We start from the raw sequence: 21,137 nt of genomic DNA, 5'->3' as shown, positions 1-21,137 counted from the left end.
CGCAGGCATTCTGACTGGCATGAAATGGTACCTCATAGTGGTTTTGATTTGCATTTCTCTGATAATGAGTGATGTTGAGCATCTTTTCATGTGTTTGTTAGCCATCTGTATGTCTTCTTTGGAGAAATGTCTATTTAGTTCTTTGGCCCATTTTTTGATTGGGTCGTTTATTTTTCTGGACTTGAGCTGTAGGAGTTGCTTGTATATTTTTGAGATTAGTTGTTTGTCAGTTGCTTCATTTGCTATTATTTTCTCCCATTCTGAAGGCTGTCTTTTCACCTTGCTAATAGTTTCCTTTGATGTGCAGAAGCTTTTAAGGTTAATTAGGTCCCATTTGTTTATTTTTGTTTTTATTTCCAATATTCTGGGAGGTGGGTCATAGAGGATCCTGCTGTGATGTATGTCGGAGAGTGTTTTGCCTATGTTCTCCTCTAGGAGTTTTATAGTTTCTGGTCTTACGTTTAGATCTTTAATCCATTTTGAGTTTATTTTCGTGTATGGTGTTAGAAAGTGTTCTAGTTTCATTCTTTTACAAGTGGTTGACCAGATTTCCCAGCACCACTTGTTAAAGAGATTGTCTTTAATCCATTGTATATTCTTGCCTCCTTTGTCAAAGATAAGGTGTCCATATGTGCGTGGATTTATCTCTGGGCTTTCTATTTTGTTCCCTTGATCTATATTTCTGTCTTTGTGCCAGTACCATACTGTCTTGATGCTTGTGGCTTTGTAGTAGAGCCTGAAGTCAGGTAGGTTGATTCCTCCAGTTCCATTCTTCTTTCTCAAGATTGCTTTGGCTATTCGAGGTTTTTTGTATTTCCATACAAATTGTGAAATTATTTGTTCTAGCTCTGTGAAGAATACTGTTGGTAGCTTGATAGGGATTGCGTTGAATCTATAAATTGCTTTGGGTAGTATACTCATTTTCACTATATTGATTCTTTCAATCCATGAACATGGTATATTTCTCCATCTATTAGTGTCCTCTTTGATTTCTTTCACCAGTGTTTTATAGTTTTCTATGTATAGGTCTTTAGTTTCTTTAGGTAGATATATTCCTAAGTATTTTATTCTTTCTGTTGCAATGGTGAATGGAATTGTTTCCTTAATTTCTCTTTCAGTTTTCTCATTATTAGTGTATAGGAATGCAAACAGATGGGTCTCACATTGGGTTGTTGTGTTTTCATTTTCATTCATTTCTATGCAAATTTTGATTTCTTTTTTGATTTCTTCTGTGATTTGTTGGTTATTCAGCAGCGTGTTGTTCAGCCTCCATATGTTGGAGTTTTTGATAGTTTTTCTCCTGTAATTGAGATCTAATCTTACTGCATTGTGGTCAGAAAAGATGCTTGGAATGATTTCTATTTTTTTGAATTTACCAAGGCTAGATTTATGGCCCAGGGTGTGATCTATCCTGGAGAAGGTTCCATGTGCGCTTGAGAAAAAGGTGAAATTCATTGTTTTGGGATGAAATGTCCTATAGATATCAATTAGGTCTAACTCGTCTATTGTATCATTTAAAGTTTGTGTTTCCTTGTTAATTTTCTGTTTAGTTGATCTATCCATAGGTGTGAGTGGGGTATTAAAGTCTCCCACTATTATTGTGTTATTGTTAATTTCTCCTTTCATACTTGTTAGCATTTGTCTTACATACTGCAGTGCTCCCGTGTTGGGTGCATATATATTTATAATTGTTATATCTTCTTCTTGGATTGATCCTTTGATCATTATATAGTGACCTTCTTTGTCTCTTTTCACAGCCTTTGTTAAAGTCTATTTTATCTGATATAAGTATTGCTACTCCTGCTTTCTTTTGGTCCCTATTTGCATGGAAAATCTTTTTCCAGCCATTCACTTTCAGTCCATACGTGTCCCCTGTTTTGAGGTGGGTCTCTTGTAGACAACATATGTAGGGGTCTTGTTTTTGTATCCATTCAGCCAGTCTTTGTCTTTTGGTTGGGGCATTCAACCCATTTACGTTTAAGGTAATTACTGATAAGTATGATCCCGTTGCCATTTACTTTATTGTTTTGGGTTTGAGTTTATACACTGTTTTTGTGTTTCCTGTCTAGAGAATATCCTTTAGTATTTGTTGGAGAGCTGGTTTGGTGGTGCTGAATTCTCTCAGCTTTTGCTTGTCTGAAAAGCTTTTGATTTCTCCTTTATACTTGAATGAAATCCTTGCTGGGTACAATAATCTGGGCTGTAGGTTATTTTCTTTCATCACTTTAAGTATGTCTTGCCATTCCCTCCTGGCTTGAAGAGTTTCTATTGAAAGATCATCTGTTATCCTTATGGGAATTCCCTTGTGTGTTATTTGTTGTTTTCCCTTGCTGCTTTTAATATTTGTTCTTTGTGTTTGATCTTTGTTAATTTGATTAATATGTGTCTTGGGGTGTTTTGCCTTGGGTTTATCCTGTTTGGGACTCTCTGGGTTTCTTGAACTTTGGTGATTATTTCATTCTCCATTTTAGGGACGTTTTCAACTACTATCTCCTCAAGTATTTTCTCATGGTCTTTCTTTTTGTCTTCTTCTTCTGGAACCCCTATGATTCGAATGTTGTAGCGTTTAATATTGTCCTGGAGGTCTCTAAGATTGTCCTCATTTCTTTTAATTCATTTTTCTTTTATCCTCTCTGATTCATTTATTTCTACCGTTCTATCTTCTAGTTCACTAATCCTATCTTCTGCCTCTGTTATTCTACTGTTTGTTGCCTCCAGAGTGTTTTTAATTTCATTTATTGCATTATTCATTATATATTGACTCTTTTTTATTTCTTCTAGGTCCTTGTTAAACCTTTCTTGCATCTTCTCAATCTTTGTCTCCAGGCTATTTATCTGTGATTCCATTTTAATTTCAAGATTTTGGATCAATTTCACTATTATTATTCAGAATTCTTTATCAGGTAGATTTCCTATCTCTTCCTCTTTTGTTTGGTTTGGTGGGCATTTATCCTGTTCCTTTATCTGCTGAGTATTCCTCTGTCTCTTCATCTTGTTTAAATTGCTGAGTTTGGGGTGTCCTTTCTGTATTCTGGCAGTTTGTGGAGTTCTCTTTATTGTGGCATTTCCTCGCTGTGTGTGGGTTTGTACAGGTGGCTTGTCAAGGTTTCCTGGTTAGGGAAGCTTGTGTCGGTGTTCTGGTGGGTGGAGCTGTATTTCTTCTCTCTGGAGTGCAAAGAAATGTCCAGTAATGAGTTATGAGATGTCTATGGTTTTGGGGTGACTTTAGGCAGCTTGTATCTTGAAGCTCAGGGCTGTGTTCCTTTGTTGCTGGAGAATTTGCTTGGTATGTCTTGCCCTGGAACTTGTTGGCTGTTGTGTGGTGCTTGGTTTCAGTGTCGGTATGGAGGCGTTTGATGAGCTCCTGTCTATTAATGTTCCTTGGAGTCAGGAGTTCCCTGGAGTCAGGGTTTGGACGTAAGCCTCCTGCTTCCAGTTATTGGTCTTATTTTTACAGTAGTTTCAAAACTTCTCCTTCTATACAGCACCATTGATAAAACATCTACGTTAAAGATGAAAAGTTTCTCTACTGTGAGGGTCACTCAGAGAGGTTCACAGCGTTACATGGAGAAGAGAAGAGGGAGGAGGGAGTTAGAGGTGACCCAAATGAGATGAGGTGGAATCAATAGTGGAGAGAGTGGCATAGCCAGTAGTCACTTCCTTATGTGCACTCCACAACTGGACCACTCAGAGATGTTCACGAAGTTATACAGAGAAGAGAAGAAGGAGGAAGGAGACAGAGGTGGACAGAAGGATAAAAAGGGGGGAATGAAAAGGAGGGAGACAGATCCAGCCAGTAATCAGTTCCCTAAGTGTTCTCCACCATCTGGAACACACAGAAACTCAGAGTTGGGTAGAGTAGAGAGGGGTTAGGGAGGAGACACAGGCGACCTGGCAGAGAAAAAGGAGAGTCCAAAGGGAGGGAGAGCAGTCAAGCCAGTAATCTCGCTCCCTAGTGAAGAATGGGTCCTGAGGATTGGGTTCTTAAAGGTACAAAATTGGTACCAAATACATAAAAGCAAAAATTAAAAATCTAGAGTAGAGTTTGGAATTTCAAAAATATGATGTTAAAGAAAAGAAGAAGGAAAAGAAAGAGAGAAAAAAACGAACAAAGAAAAACAAACAAGGTCGCGAAAATTATAAAGAAAATACAGGTACAAAATTGATATCTAATACCAAAAAGCAAAAATTAAAAATCTAGAGTAGAGTTTGGAATTTCAAAAATGCAATGTTAAAAAAAAGGAAGAAGAGACATAAAGAGAGAAAACAATCAAACAAAAACAAACAATGTCGCAAAAATTATAAAGAAAACACAGGTACAAAATTAATATCAAATACCAAAAAGCATAAATTAAAAATCTAGAGTAGAGTTTGGAATTTCAGATATACAATATTATATAAAAGAAGAAGAGAAAGAAACAGAAAAAAAAAAAGTCACAGAAATTATAAAAAAAACTATAGGTACAAAATTGATAACATATACCAAAAAGCTAAAATTAAAAAACTAGAGTAGAGTTTGGAATTTCAAAAATACAATGTTAAAGAAAAGAAGAAAAAAAAAAAAACAAAACCAAGGTCAACAAATTATTATATATATATATATATATGAAGTTTGCTGAAGAAGAAAAAAATAGGGTCTTTTTTTTTTTTTGCAAAGTAATAGGTTATAAAAGTGAAAATTAAAGGAAAAATAGAGGACTTAAAAAAATTTTTTTTTCTAAAAATTAAAATAAAAGAAAGAAAGAATGATCGTAAAAATAGTAAAAATATATCTAGGACTTTTTCTGGTTTTGTTGTGAGTATTGTGGGCTCAGTTCACCTTTGGCTAGTTCCTTGATCCGACTTATATTTCTCAAGATCTATAGGCCCCTTCCTATGTAGTCCGTAGCAACCACGGGGTTTTAATCTATTGCCTGTAGCTTCCAAGGCGTTTCCCTCTGTTATAACTTCTTCTGTTTGCTGGTCTCTTCAGTGTCTGGTTACCGCCCTGACTCAAAGGGGACGGTGGGGGAAACTTTTTTTTTTTTTTTTTAGGCTCACTTGTTCAGTCGCGCTGTGGGGACAGAGGGAAGGATGCTGCAAACAAATAACACTGGCATGCGCTTGCAGTGCCTCAGCAACAATGGGTCTGCCCCCGCTCACGGCGCGTGTAGCCTCCCTGCCCACACTGCTCGGGCTCTAGGTTGTTCCGCTGGGAACAATCCGAGGCCGGCCCTGGGCTGCATGCACCTCCCAGGTCCAAGCCGCTCAGGTTCAGGCACTCAGGTAGTCCTCAGAGGCGCAGACTCAGTTGGGCCTGTGTTTTGTGCTCTTCCCAGGTCCGAGCAGCTCAGGTGATGAGGTGTTTGGCGAGCGCCAATGCTGCGACTTATCGCCTCCCCGCCACTCAGTTATCTGGGTGTAAAACTGGCGCACCTTCTCAGGCAAATGTTGACCGTCCAGACCCCCATGAAGTTTTAGTTAGCAAAGAAGCCTGCTTACAGTTTTATAGATAATGTCTCTCTGGGGCTGCGATTGCCCCCTTCCGGCTCTGGCTGCCTGTCACCGGACGGAGAAGGTCTGCAGCCGGCTATCTCTGTTCAGTCCTTTGTTCCGTGCACGGGCCTGGCAGTGTCTTAGGTTGGGGCTGGCTTTTCGCATGGTAGATACCCCACAGTCTGGTTTGCTAGCCCAAATTATTTCGCTTAGATAGCGCTCAGGGTATTCAGGCCAGATTCTTACTCTCAGCGATGCAGCCCGCGCCGTGCCTCCCTGCCCAGCCCCCGCTTGCTAATGGCGTGTGCAGGTGTCTGCGCCGCTTCTCCGCTGGGGGAGTTACCGTAGGGCTCACAATCTGCGAGTTTTAATTGTTTATTTATTTTTTCTCCCTGTTATGTTGCCCTCTGTGCTTCCAAAGCTCGGCACAGATTCGGCAGTGAGAAGGTTTCCTGGTGTTTGGAAACTTCTCTCTTTTTAAGACTCCCTTCCCGGGACGGAGCTCCATCCCTCCCTCTTTTGTCTCTTTTTTTGTCTTTTATATTTTTCCTACCTCCTTTCGAAGAGTTGGGTTGCTTTTCTGGGTGCCTGATGTCCTCTACCAGCATTCAGTAGTTGTTTTGTGGAATTTACTTGACGTTTAAATGCTCTTTTGATGAATTTGTTGGGGAGAAAGTGTTCTCCCCGTCCTACTCCTCCGCCATCTTGGCTCCTCCCCCACCCCTTTTTTTGTTTTTAATTAACAATCTCCTTGAATATATTCAACTATCATGGCAAAACATTTTCCTACAGGAAACAGAATTTTCCCACCACTCCAAAGAAGTCCAATAAATAACTTTACACTGAAGGGCCTGGGGAGAACACACACAAGGGCCCACAGATCCCTAAGCAGCCACAGGGCTGAGGCACCCAGAGAGCCAACGCCTCTGCCAACACCTCTTCCAACTGCTTCACGGAGCAAGTCCATCTGGTCAGCCCAGGGGCGAGAGCCCAGAGGCCACAGAGCACAACTCAAGAAATGGTCATGATCAAGTCTTCTGTCGAAGACCAGAGAAAGGCTTCAGGCTGCAAGTTCTTCAGTAGCACATCCTCCCAGCGGGCCGAGTCTCCTGCCACAACATCATGCCAGGAAGAGCTTGGGAGGGCTCTCTCCATAGCAGTCTTTGCTATGGGATCCTATAGGATCCACGCTGCATGCTCTGGGATTATGCTCTGCGTTTAGCCAAACACAATTCAAAGATAACTTCAAATGCCATGAAGAGGTTCTGGAATGCCACGGCTGCACGTCTAAAGAAGCGCTCCAGGAGTAGTTGCTTGTCGGGCGGCAGGCAGCAGGAGACACAGTACTCCTGGGCACTACAGCGGCCACTGGACGAGCAGCCATCACAGCAGTACTGCTTCGTGCCAGGGACGTTGAGGTTACAGCAGCCATTCACCAGCAAATCTTTCCTCTCCCAAACCTAAGCTGAGAGTCGGAGACCAGTTCATCTGGAAGGAGGTGTTTCCCTTGAATGGAGTTCAGGCACTGGTTGCTGGGCTGTCTGCTATGGCCTGAGTTAAACTGCACTTTCCACAGGGGATGGGGTTGATCGTGGTCTTGGACTTGGAGGAGATTCAGATCTTTCACTGCCCTCTCCTCCTGCTTGAAGGTGCTGGTGAGGAAGTAGACCAGCGAGAGCCTGAAGACCAGGGTGAGCACCCACCTCTTCCACAGGAGCCGGCGCCACCGTTCACCTTGCCATCAGGTTCAACTTCTGGGCGTGGAGTGCAGCAGGCCCCGCGGCCCTCAGCCCAGCCAGCTCTTTGCTAGGCTTTTATTATCACACTGACAATACTTTGACTTTTTTCACACTTGTTTAAAGGTGTGTCTCCTTCTATTATGCTATCAGCTTTCTGAGTAGAAGAATATATAACCAGTACCTGGCACACAACATAGCACATGGGATCCCATATCTGTTTTACTCCAGAGTACATAAATAAATTAAGGAAGAAAACTCAGATGTTTTTCCTCATTGTTCTTTCCAGGAATCACTTCTCTTGGATCATTCAGTGCATTTTCAGGCCTGTAATTAAGGTCATCTGACGAACACAATTTTGCTTAAATATACATTTTCCTCCTTTTTGACTTTATTTTATTTAGTATAATATTCCACAACTTGGATGAGCATAATTTGATTCCTTTTCACAGTGTAAAGGTCTTGTGCTCTATACAACTCCCCATTCGTAACCTAATTATTTTATTATTATTTCAAGGAAAATAAATATAGGCATCCAAGCAGGAAAAATTAAATTCAATTTTTTAAATTTAGTAAATTCCCTGGTGGCTCAGATAGTAAAGAATCTTCCTGAAGTGTGGGGGTTTGGGTTCAGTGTTAGGGTGAGAAGATCCCTGGAGGAAATCATGGCAACCCACTCCAATATTCTGGCCTGGAGAATCCCATGGACAGAGGAGCCTGGTGGGCTACAATCCACAGGGTCACAAAGATTCAGACATGAAGCAACTTAAGCACAGCACAATTTTTTAATTAATGCTTCTTATTTACTTGTTATTCTATAAAAAATTGAAACTAATAGATGAATAAGTAGTTTTGAGCAAAAATGTTTATAAGCCAGTATTTTTTAATCCAGAAATTGTTTTTTCTTATATTTGAAGAAAAAAAGATAAGCATCCTCAGATACTAAAGATTAAGGAAATATTCTACAAGTAGGCTGAAGTTGAAAATGCTTATTAAATATGTACTTAATATTAAAACTGCTTAATTATGAAATTTAAAATAAATAACTTCTGTGAATATAATATAAAATTATTCAAATGTTTTTAAAAGTTGTGAGAAGACATAAATTGCAAAACCCAGTAATTTAATTAACAACTTCATTTGAGATGTGAGATTATACTAACACAAAGATGAGAAATGCAAATGATAACATTCTCAAATTATAAATGAAATAAGAATCAGAATAATTGAAAGATTAGTATAATACTTTTTCAAATACTTAAGGGTAGCAAAGAATAAAAATGAAATGTTAATTTATTTTACATTACTATTGAAAAACTTTCAAAGAGAAAGAAAAAAACTAGCTCATAAGATAAAAGACACAAAACAGAGAGAACGCGAAAGGAGTATAAAAATTATGAATAAGTTGATTTCAGTAAAAATCGATAAATCTGTTACCAAAATACATACATGTATTTTCATTCTTCTCACAAAAGACTTGCGAATCTTAGGACTTGTAGGTTGTCCTCTCCATTAAAAAATAAAATAAAATCTAACCATGTGTTTTGTAAAACAGACAATCTAAAATAAGTTGTTTGGAAAGAGTCAAAGTAAAAGATTGAATGAGATATTTAAATTTTTTATATATGTATAGTATTTTATATTATTTTTATAAAATCTATAACTACAACAGTGGTCAAACTTTATGGATAATTTAGCATTAAAACTGAACAAAAAAATAAAAGATTAAGAAACACAAGAAATAATAGTGAAAACAAAGCACAAGTACACAAAGTTGGTGAAAATAAATTAGAGTATGAAAAACTAACTATAAGGAAACTGTTGTTCAGTTGCTAAGTCATGTCCTGCTCTTTGCAGTCCCATGAACTGCAGCTCACCAGACTTCCCTGTCCTTCACTATCTCCCTGAGTTTGCCCACACTCATGTCCAGTGATGCCATCCAACCATCTCATCCTCTGTTGTCCCCTTTTCTTCCTGCCCTTAATCTTTCCAAGTATCAGGGTCTTTTCCAATGAGTTGGCTCTTCACATCAGGTGGCTGAAGTATTGGAGCTTCGGTGTCAGTCCTTCCAATGACTATTCAGGGTTGACATCCTTCAGGATTGACTGGTTAGATCTTGCAGTCTAAGGGACTCACAAGAGTCTCCTCCAACATCACAGTTCAGAAGCATCAATTCTTTGGCACTTAGCCTTCTTTAATAGTCCAACTCTTACATTCATATATGACTACTGCAATACCTATGGCTTTGACCACAGGGACGTTTGTCAGAAAAGTGAGGTCTCTGTTTTTAATATGCTATCTAGGTTTCTTATAGCTTTCCTTCCAAGGAGAGTCTTTTAATGTCCTGGCTGCAGTCTCAGTCCAGAGTGATTTTGGAGACCTAGAAAATAAAACCTGTCACTGTCGCCACTTTTCCCCTATCTGTTTGGCATAAAGTAATGGGACTGGATGTCATGATCTTAGTTTTTTGAATGTTGAGTTTTAAGTCAACTTTTTTACTCTCGTCTTTCACCCTGATTCAGAGGCTCTTTAGTTCCTCTTTGCTTTCTGTAATTAGAGTGCTATCATCTGCATATCTGAGGTTGCTGATATTTCTCCTGGCAATCTTGATTCCAGCTTGTGAGTCATCCAGCCCAGCATTTCACATTATATACTCTGCATAGAAGTTAAATAAGCATGTTGACAATATACAGCCTTGACATACTCCTTTCCCAATTTTGAACCAATATGTGGTTCTGTATAAGGTTTTAACTCTTGCTTCTTGACCTGCATACAAGTTTCTCAGGAGACAAGTAAGGTGGTCCACTGTTCCCATCTCTGTAAGAATTTTCCATAGTTTGTTGTGATCCATACAGTCAAAGGCTTTAGCAAGTAAATAAAGAAGTTTTTCTGGAATTCCCTTGCTTTTACTGTGATCCAGCAGATGTTGAAAATTTGATCTTTGGTTTTTCTGCCTTTTCTAAATCCAGCTTGGAACTTCTTGGTTCATGTACTGCCTCAACCCTAGCTTGAAGGATTACCTTGCTGGCATGTGAAATGAGTACATTTGTATGGTAGTTTGAACTTTCTTTGGTATTGTCTTTCTTTGGGATTAAAATGAAAGCTACCCTTTTCCAGTGCTGCCTGTGGCCACTGCTAAGTTTTCTAAATTTGCTGACATATTGAGCGCAGCACTTTAAAATCATCATCTTTTGGGATTTTTAAATAACTCAGCTGGAATTCCATGGAAACTAAATTTTCAAAAGAAAATCTTATGCAAAGAGTTTTGGAAGAAGTAGGAAATTGTCCTGCAATTATAGGATATTTAGAAAATAATTGTTAGAAAACAATTTATATAAAGGAATACATGATCAAAGATTTTCCCAAAAGCAAATGCATGGCTTTAAATATGTTTGTTATTAAAAATGCTAAAAACTAGATATTATATAAAACCTAGATAGGGAGGAGCTAAGATGGTGGAGGAGTAGGACGGGGAGAACACTTTCTCCCCTACAAATTCATCAAAAGAACATTTAAACGCCGAGTAAATTCCACAAAACAACTTCTGAATGCCGGCAGAGGACATCAGGCACCCAGAAAAGCAACCCAAGTCTTCGAAAGGAGGTAGGAAAAAATATAAAAGACAAAAAAAGGGACAAAAGAGGGAGGGACGGAGTTCTGACCCGGGAAGGGAGTCTTAAAAAGAGAGAAGTTTCCAAACACCAGGAAACCTTCTCACTGCCGAATCTGTGCCAAGGCTTGGAAGCACAGAGGGCAACATAACAGGGAGGAAAAATAAATAATTAAAACCCTCACATTGCGAGCCCTATGGTAACTCCCCCAGCCGAGAAGCAGCGCAGACGCCTGCATCTGCCATAAGCAAGCTGGGGCTGGGCAGGGAGGCACGGTGCGGGCTGCATCGCAAGAATCTGGCCTGAATACCCCAAGCGCTATCTGAGCGAAATAGTTTGGGCTAGCAAACCAGACTGTGGGATATCTACCACGCGAAAAGCCAGCCCTAACCTATGACATCGCCAGGCCCGCGCACGGAACAAAGGACTAAACAGAGATAGCTGGCAGCAGACCATCCCCCTTCGGTGATACGCAGCCAGAGCCAGAAGGGGGCAATCGCAGCCCCAAAGAGACATTATCTATAAAACTGTAAGTAGGCTTCTTTGCTAACTAAAACTTCATGGGGGTCTGGACGGTCAACATCTGCCTAAGAAGGTGTGCCGGTGCACAACTAGATAACTGAGCGGCGGGGAGGCGATAAGTCGCAGCAATCGCGCACGCAAAACACCTCATCACCTGAGCTGCTCGGATCTGGGAAGGGCACAAAACACAGGCCCAGCCAAGAGTCTGCACCTCTGAGGACTACTCGAGTGCCTGAACCTGAGCGGCTTGGACCTGGGAAGTACAGGCAGCCTAGGGCCGGCCACGGATGGTTCCCAGCGGAGCAACCTAGAGCCTGAGCAGCCTGGGCAGAGAGGCTACACGCGCCGTGAACTGGGGGCAGACCCAGTGTGGCTGAGGCACTGCGAGCACAGGCCAGTGTTATTTGTTTGCAGCATTCCTCCCTACCTCCCCTCAGCGCGACTGAACAAGTGAGCCTACAAAAAAAAAAAAAGTGTCCTCCACCATCCCCTTTGTGTCAGGGCAGAAACCAGACACTGAAGAGACCAGCAAACAGAAGAAGCTATAACAGAGGGAACCGCCTTGGAAGCTACAGACAATAGATTAAAACCCTGTGGTTACTACCATCTATATAGGAAGGGGCCTATAGATCTTGAGAAATGTAAGTCAGACCAAGGAACTAGCCAAAAATGAACTGAACCCACAATACTCACAACAAAACCGGAGAAAGTCCTAGATATATTTTTACTATTTGTACGATCATTCTTTCTTCTTTTTTTTTTTTAATTAAAAAAAATTTTTAAGTCCTCTATTATTCCTTTAATTTCCACTTTTATAACTGATTACTTTGCAAAAAGAAAAAAAAAGAAGACCCTATTTTTTTAAAGCAAACTTCATGTATATATATATTTTATAATTTTTTTAACCTTTTTTTGGTCCTTCTTTTCTTTAACATTGTATTTTTGAAATTCCAAACTCTACTCTAGATTTTTAATTTTAGCTTTTTAGTATTTGTTATCAATTTTGTACCTATAGTTTTTTTTGTTTGTTTGTTTTTATATAATTTCTGTGACCCTTTTTTCTTTTTTCTTTTTCTTTTTCTCTGTTTCTTTTTCTTCTTCTTTTAAATAACATTGTATATCTGAAATTCCAAACTCTACTCTAGATTTTTAATTTATGTTTTTTGGTATCTGTTATCAATTTTGTACCTGTATTTTTTTTATAATTTATGCGACTTTGTTTGTTCTTGTTTGTTTTTTCTCTCTCTCTTTCTTTTTCTTCTTCTTTTTTTAACATTGTATTTTTGAAATTCCAAACTCTACTCAAGATTTTTAACTTTTGCTTTTTGGTATTAGTTATCAATTTTGTACCTATATTTTCTTTATAATTTTTGTGACTTTGTTTGTTTTTGTTTGTTTTTTCTCTCTTTCTTTTCCTTCTTCTTTTCTTTAACATCATATTTTTGAAATTCCAAACTCTACTCTAGATTTTTAATTTTTGCTTGTATGTATTTGTTACCAATTTTGTACCTTTAAGAACCCAGTCTTCAGTACCCATTTTTCACTAGGGAGCAAGAGTACTGGCTTAACTGCTCTCTCTCCCTTTGGACTCTCCTTTTTCTCCACTAGGTCGCCTGTGTCTCCTCCCTAACCCCTCTCTACTCTACCCAACTCTGTAAATTTCTGTGTGTTCCAGATGGTGGAGAACACTTAGGGAACTGATTACTGGCTGGATCTGTCTCCCTCCTTTTCATTCCCCCCATTTATCCTCCAGGCCACCTCTGCCACCTTCCTCCTTCTTCTCTTCTCTGTATAACTCTGTGAACAACTCTGAGCGGTCCAGTTGTGGAGTGCACATAAGGAAGAGATTACTGAATAGCCCACTCTCTCCTCTATTGATTCCACCTCATCTCATTCAGGTCACCTCTACTCCCTCCTCACTCTTCTCTTCTCCATATAATGCTGTAAACCTCTCTGGGTGAAACAAGTTTCAGGGAAAGACATACCAAGCAAATTCTCCAGCAGTAAGGAACACAGCCCTGAGCTCCAAGATACAGGCAGCCCAAAGTCACCCCAAAACCATAGACATCCCATAACTCATTACTGGACATTTCATTGCACTTCAGAGAGAAGAAATACAGCTCCACCCACCAGAACACCGACACAAGCTTCCCTAACCAAGAAACCTTGACAAGCCACCTGTACAAACCCACACAGAGCGAGGAAACAACACAATAAAGAGAACTCCACAAACTGCCAGAATACAGAAAGGACACCCCAAACTCAGCAATTTAAACAAGATGAAGAGACAGAGGAATACCCAGCAGATAAAGGAACAGGATAAATGCCCACCAAACCAAACAAAAGAGGAAGAGATAGGGAATCTACCTGATAAAGAATTCCGAATAATGATAGTGAAATTGATCCAAAATCTTGAAATTAAAATGGAATCACAGATAAATAGCTTGGAGACAAGGACTGAGAAGATGCAAGAAAGGTTTAACAAGGACCTAGAAGAAATAAAAGAGAGTCAATATAAAATGAATAATGCAATAAATGAAATTAAAAACACTCTGGAGGCAACAAACAGTAGAATAACAGAGGCAGAAGATAGGATTAGTGAATTAGAAGATAGAATGGTAGAAATAAATGAATCAAAGAGGATAAAAGAAAAACGAATTAAAAGAAATGAGGACAATCTCAAAGACCTCCAGGACAATATTAAACACTACAACATTCGAATCATAGGGGTCCCAGAAGAAGAAGACAAAAAGAAAGACCATGAGAAAATACTTGAGGAGATAATAGTGGAAAACTTCCCTAAAATGGGGAAGGAAATAATCACCCAAGTCCAAGAAACCCAGAGAGTCCCAAACAGGATAAACCCAAGGCGAAACACCCCAAGACACATATTAATCAAATTAACAAAGATCAAACACAAAGAACAAATATTAAAAGCAGCAAGGGAAAAACAACAAATAACACACAAGGGAATTCTCATAAGGATAACAGCTGATCTTTCAATAGAAACTCTTCAAGCCAGGAGGGAATGGCAAGACATACTTAAAGTGATGAAAGAAAATAACCTACAGCCCAGATTATTGTACCCAGCAAGGATCTCATTCAAATATGAAGGAGAAAGTCAAAGCTTCTCAGACAAGCAAAAGCTGAGAGAATTCAGCACCACCAAACCAGCTCTCCAACAAATACTAAAGGATATTCTCTAGACAGAAAACACAAAAACAGTGTATAAACTCAAACCCAAAACAATAAAGTAAATAGCAACGGGATCATACTTATCAGTAATTACCTTAAATGTAAATGGGTTGAATGCCCCAACCAAAAGACAAAGACTGGCTGAATGGATACAAAAACAAGACCCCTACATATGTTGTCTACAAGAGACCCACCTCAAAACAGGGGACACGTATGGACTGAAAGTGAATGGCTGGAAAAAGATTTTCCATGCAAATAGGGACCAAAAGAAAGCAGGAGTAGCAATACTTATATCAGATAAAATAGACTTTAAAACAAAGGCTGTGAAAAGAGACAAAGATGGTCACTACATAATGATCAAAGGATCAATCCAAGAAGAAGATATAACAATTATAAATATATATGCACCCAACACAGGAGAGCCACAATATGTAAGACAAATGCTAACAAGTATGAAAGGAGAAATTAACAATAACACAATAATAGTGGGAGACTTTAATACCCCACTCACACCTATGGATAGATCAACTAAACAGAAAATTAACAAGGAAACACAAACGTTAAACAATACAATAGACGAGTTAGACCTAATTGATATCTATAGGACATTTCATCCCAAAACAATGAATTTCACCTTTTTCTCAAGCGCACATGGAACCTTCTCCAGGATAGATCACATCCTGGGCCATAAATCTAGCCTTGGTAAATTCAAAAAAAATAGAAATCATTCCAAGCATCTTTTCTGACCACAATGCAGTAAGATTAGATCTCAATTACAGGAGAAAACTATTAAAAATTCCAACATATGGAGGCTGAACAACACGCTGCTGAATAACCAACAAATCACAGAAGAAATCAAAAAAGAAATCAAAATTTGCATAGAAACGAATGAAAATGAAAACACAACAACTCAAAACCTGGGGGACAATTTAAAAGCAGTCCTAAGGGGAAAGTTGATAGCAATACAGGCATACCTCAAGAAACAAGAAAAAAGTCAAATAAATAATCTAACCCTACACCTAAAGCAACTAGAAAAGGAAGAAATGAAGAACCCCAGGGTTAGTAGAAGGAAAGAAATCTTAAAAATTAGGGCAGAAATAAATGCAAAAGAAACAAAAGAGACCATAGCAAAATTCAACAAAGCCAAAAGCTGGTTCTTTGAAAGGATAAATAAAATTGACAAACCATTAGCCAGACTCATCAAGAAACAAAGGGAGAAAAATCAAATCAATAAAATTAGAAATGAAAATGGAGAGATCACAACAGACAACACAGAAATACAAAGGATCATAAGAGACTACTGTCAACAATTATATGCCAATAAAATGGACAACGTGGAAGAAATGGACAAATTCTTAGAAAAGTACAACTTTCCAAAACTAGACGAGGAAGAAATAGAAAACCTTAACAGACCCATCACAAGCACGGAAATTGAAACTGTAATCAAGAATCTTCCAGCAAACAAAAGCCCAGGTCCAGACGGCTTCACAGCTGAATTCTACCAAAAATTTAGAGAAGAGCTAACCCCTATCCTGCTCAACCTCTTCCAGAAAATTGCAGAGGAAGGTAAACTTCCAAACTCATTCTATGAGGCCACCATCACCCTAATACCAAAACCTGACAAAGATCCCACAAAACAAGAAGACTACAGGCCAATATCACTGATGAACATAGATGCAAAAATCCTTAACAAAATTCTAGCAATCAGAATCCAACAACACATTAAAAAGATCATATACCACGACCAAGTGGGCTTTATCCCAGGGATGCAAGGATTCTTCAATATCCTCAAATCAATCAATGTAATACACCACATTAACAAATTGAAAAATAAAAATCATATGATTATCTCAATAGATGCAGGGAAAGCCTTTGACAAAATTCAACACCCATTTATGATAAAAACTCTCCAGAAAGCAGGAATAGAAGGAGCATACCTCAAGATAATAAAAGCTATATATGACAAACCCACAGCAAGCATTATCCTCAATGGTGAAAAATTGAAAGCATTCCCTCTAAAGTCAGGAACAAGACAAGGGTGCCCACTTTCACCATTACTATTCAACATAGTTTTGGAAGTTTTGGCCACAGCAATCAGAGCAGAAAAAGAAATAAAAGGAATCCAGATTGGAAAAGAAGAAGTAAAACTCTCACTGTTTGCAGATGACATGATCCTCTACATAGAAAACCCTAAAGACTCCACCAGAAAATTACTAGAACTAATCAATGACTATAGTAAAGTTGCAGGATATAAAATCAACACACAGAAATCCCTTGCATTCCTATACACTAATAATGAGAAAACTGAAAGAGAAATTAAGGAAACAATTCCATTCACCATTGCAACAGAAAGAAGAAAACACTTAGGAATATATCTACCTAAAGAAACTAAAGACCTATATATAGAAAACTATAAAACACTGGTGAAAGAAATCAAAGAGGACACTAATAGATGGAGAAATATACCATGTTCATGGATTGGAAGAATCAATATAGTGAAAATGAGTATACTACCCAAAGCAATTTATAGATTCAATGCAATCCCTATCAAGCTACCAACGGTATTCTTCACAGAGCTAGAACAAATAATTTCACAATTTGTATGGAAATACAAAAAAACCTCGAATAGCCAAAGCTATCTTGAGAAAGAAGAATGGAACTGGAGGAATCAACCTACCTGACTTCAGGCTCTATTACAAAGCCACAGTTATCAAGACAGTATGGTCCTGGCACAAAGACAGAAATATTGATCAATGGAACAAAATAGAAAGCCCAGAGATAAATCCATGCACATATGGACACCTTATCTTTGACAAAGGAGGCAAGAATATACAATGGATTAAAGACAATCTCTTTAACAAGTGGTGCTGGGAAAACTGATCAACCGCTTGTAAAAGAATGAAACTAGAACACTTTCTAACACCATCCACAAAAATAAACTCAAAATGGATTAAAGATCTAAACGTAAGACCAGAAACTATAAAACTCCTAGAGGAGAACATAGGCAAAACACTCTCCGACATACATCACAGCAGGATCCTCTATGACCCACCTCCCAGAATATTGGAAATAAAAGCAAAAATTAACAAATGGGACCTAATTAAACTTAAAAGCTTCTGCACATCAAAGGAAACTATTAGCAAGGTGAAAAGACAGCCTTCAGAATGGGAGAAAATAATAGCAAATGAAGCAACCGACAAACAACTAATCTCAAAGATATACAAGCAACTCCTACAGCTCAACTCCAGAAAAATAAACGACCCAATCAAAAAATGGGCCAAAGAACTAAATAGACATTTCTCCAAAGAAGACATACAGATGGCTAACAAACACATGAAAAGATGCTCAACATCACTCATTATCAGAGAAATGCAAATCAAAATCACTATGAGGTACCATTTCACACCAGTCAGAATGGCTGCGATCCATAAGTCTACAAGCAATAAATGCTGGAGAGGGTGTGGAGAAAAGGGAACCCTCTTACACTGTTGGTGGGAATGCAAACTAGTACAGCCACTATGGAGAACAGTGTGGAGATTCCTTAAAAAACTGGAAATAGAACTACCTTATGATCCAGTAATCCGACTGCTGGGCATACACACTGAGGAAACCAGAAGGGAAAGAGACACGTGTACCCCAAGGTTCATCACAGCACTGTTTATAATAGCCAGGACATGGAAGCAACCTAGATGCCTATCAGCGGATGAATGGATAAGAAAGCTGTGGTACATATACACAATGAAGTATTACTCAGCCATTAAAAAGAATACATTTGAATCAATTCTAATGAGATGGATGAAACTGGAACCTATTATACAGAGTGAAGTAAGCCAGAAAGAAAAACACCAATACAGTATACTAACACATATATATGGAATTTAGAAAGATGGTAACAATAACCCTGTGTACAAGACAGCAAAAGAGACACTTTTGTATAGATCAGTCTTATGGACTCTGTGGGAGAGGGAGAGGGTGGGGAGATTTGGGAGAATAGCAGTGAAACATATATGATATCATGTATGAAACGAGTCGCCAGTCCAGGTTCGATGCAGGATACTGGTTGCTTGGGGCTGGTGCACTGGGACGACCCAGAGGGAGGGTATGGGGAGGGAGGAGGGAGGAGGGTTCAGGATGGGGAACACAGGTATACCTGTGGCGGAATCATTTCGATATTTGGCAAAACTAATACAATATTGTAAAGTTTAAAAATAAAATAAAATTTAAAAAAAAAACCTAGATAATATATCTTACATACAGAAAATAGTAGGAAATCAGAAATCATGTTCCAAATAAATATGTTTTGCTTAGTATATGAATAAAGTGCTGGAGAAGACACTTGAGAATCCCTTGGACTGCAAGGAGATCAAACCAGTCAATCCCAAAGGAAATCAACCCTGAATATTCATTGGGGTTGAATGCTGAATTGAAGCTCCAATAATTGGGTCACCTGATGCAAAGAGCTGACTCATTGGAAAAGACTCTGATGCTGGGAAAGATTGAGGATAGGAGAAGAAGTGGGTACAAAGGATGAGATGGTTGGATGGCATTACTGACTCAGTGGGCATGAGTTTGAGCAAACTCAGGGAGATAGTGAAGGACAGGGAAGCCTGGTGTGCTGCAGTTCATAGGGTTGCAAAGAGTCAGACAGGACTGAGCGACTGAACAACAACAGCAAAGTGCTGTGAGGTTTTAGACTGTAGTTTATGCAAGGGAAGTCTCTTATCTTCTAATATATTATATTAGAGTTTAAAGAAGCTTCAAGATCATCCCAATAATGTTTTATCATCAATCATCCCTATGTAAAAAAAATACCTTCATAAACCTTAATGAAGACAGCAAATAAAATTATGCACTTTAAAAGAAAAGGATATAACATCGGAAATAATTGACACTACTTCTCTACTTTCATTTCCAATCATAAACACAATTGGCTTTTCAGCACTTACTCTCAAGTTACCAAGCCATGATATGCAACACGCTGAATAGAATCTGTCAGACACTGAGTTGTCTGTTCATCCATGAGTAGATCTAGACTCTGGGTGTTTTGTATCCAGAAGTTTACCACTAGAGAGCTGAAACAGCAATAATAAATTGAGTTTTGACATAATGTGGCAAAGATATAGGACTATATCAAATTTAGAAGAGACTTGGGATGAACAGAAAAAAAACCTGATCATTCAGAAAACATGCTTTGACCTACACTGTAACACAGGTTTCAAGATTAATTCTATAACTCCACAATGAATTCACTAGCTATTTAAATACATTGTGTTCTGAAATTGCTGGATCATATGGCAATTTTACCTTTAATTTTTTGAAGAATCTTCTTCCTATTTTCCATAGTAGCTGCACACATTTACAACCCAACCAACAGTGCATGAGGGTTCCTCTTCCCCACATCTTTGCCCACACTTGTCTTTTCTTATTTTGTAATAATAGCAATTTTATAATAGTTATTTTATAACTATTACATAATAGTTATAAATATAATATAATTTTATATGTTTTATAATCATATAGTTTTTATAAGTATAATATAATTATTCTATAGCTTTTATAATAATAACTATTCTGACTAGGTGTGTGGTGATATATCATTGTGGTTTCCTTTTTCATTTTCCTGATGATTAGTGATGTTGAGCATCTTTCCATGTGCCTGTTGGCCATTTATATGTCTTCATTGGAAAAATGTCTTTTCAAGTTTTCAGCCCATTTTTCAACTGGCTTGTTTGATTTTTTTTGATGTTGAGTTGTGTAAGTTCACCTGAAGAAAACAAAAATTTGAAAAGATATATGCACTGTAATGTTCATTACAGCATCATATACAATAGCCAAGATATGGAAACAAATTGAGTGTCCATCAACAATGAATGGATAAAGAAAAATCTTATTTCTTGGAAATATATAATAGAATATTTCTCATCCATAAAACATAATATTCTGTCATTTAAGACAAATGGATGAATCTAAAGGATATTATGCCAAGTGAAATAAATCAGAAAGACAAATGCCATAAGATCTCACTTATATGTGGAATCTAGAAAGCAAAACAAAACAACAGCAAAACAGGCTCATAGAAAGAGAAAACAATGGGTAGTTGGCAGAGGGGAGTGAGGTGGGGAGACGGGTGAAATAGGTGGAGAGGATTAAGAAGTACAAATCTTTAGTTATAGAATAAACAACGCATGGGGATGTAACACAGAGCTTAAGGAATATGGTTGATAACATTGTAATAACTTTGTATGGAGACAGATGGTTACCAGCTTTCACATGTTGATCATTTCATAATGTAAGGTCAAATTACCTTGTTGTGCAATTAAATATGTACAACATAATATTGCTTGTTTACTATATTACAGTATAAATAAATAAATGTGTCATGTTCTAACCCTCTTTTTAAATTTAAATTTATTTTTAATTGAGGATAATTACTTTACAGTATTTTACTGGTTTCTGCCATATTTCAACATGATTTAGCAATAGGTATATGTATGTTCCCTCCCTCTTATAACATTTGATTTTTAGTTTCAATTTCTAAATTTTAATTTAATTAATGAAGAAATACTAAACATATGAATGCATTCTTATACATTTCACA

The 21,137-nt window shown here is 38.1% G+C and overlaps 1 pseudogene; it reads right to left on the bottom strand.

Moving 5' to 3' along the window:
* Positions 1 to 6,595: 6,595 nt before the first annotated feature.
* LOC100335718 (SREBP regulating gene protein-like) lies at positions 6,596 to 19,559 on the bottom strand (annotated as a pseudogene).
* Positions 19,560 to 21,137: the final 1,578 nt, after the last annotated feature.

The sequence above is a fragment of the Bos taurus genome, chromosome 9 (genome assembly GCF_002263795.3).
Source record: "Bos taurus isolate L1 Dominette 01449 registration number 42190680 breed Hereford chromosome 9, ARS-UCD2.0, whole genome shotgun sequence".
Lineage (NCBI taxonomy): Eukaryota > Metazoa > Chordata > Mammalia > Artiodactyla > Bovidae > Bos > Bos taurus.
This window is presented reverse-complemented; position numbering and strand designations above follow the sequence as displayed.